The sequence below is a fragment of the Buceros rhinoceros genome, unplaced genomic scaffold, assembly GCF_000710305.1.
Source record: "Buceros rhinoceros silvestris isolate BGI_N320 unplaced genomic scaffold, ASM71030v1 scaffold3522, whole genome shotgun sequence".
Lineage (NCBI taxonomy): Eukaryota > Metazoa > Chordata > Aves > Bucerotiformes > Bucerotidae > Buceros > Buceros rhinoceros.
The window spans coordinates 60,540-61,043 of NW_010397038.1; positions in this window are offsets into that span (position 1 = coordinate 60,540).

A 504-nucleotide genomic window follows, 5' to 3' on the forward strand; every position below is an offset into this window, starting at 1 on the left:
GCAGCTGCGGTGGCCGATAGAGGCCATCTCACGCCTCACATTCACCTATTGCCTGACTGCCTCCAGCTCGGTGAAGCCTCTAACCTGACTGCGTAACAAGGCCGTGCTGGAGGAGGGGCTTCTCCCCTGACGGGCCAGGCTGGTGGGACCACGTCCCTCCAGCAAAGGCGGCAGATCTCTCGCCTTCCCGCCCTCGCACACCCGCAGAGCAGAGAAACGCAGAGCTCAGCTAAACTGTGGCTGTTGGAGAACCCGCAGCCCCGTTCACAGCAGTGTCCCCATGTCTCCCAGCACCCGGCTAGTTCCACTCTTGGGTTCCAGCTCGGGGGAATCATCCCGATGGCAGGTGGCTACAACGTGGGCCTGCCCCAGCCGAGGTCTTCCTGACTCTAGCTGGGTTTGAACGCTCCTCACTCCATGGGTCACGGGCACTCAGCACACAGAGCCCACTGACCTCTGGGGAGCTCACCCAGGCCCACCCTCACCCAGCAGCAGTTTGGCAAG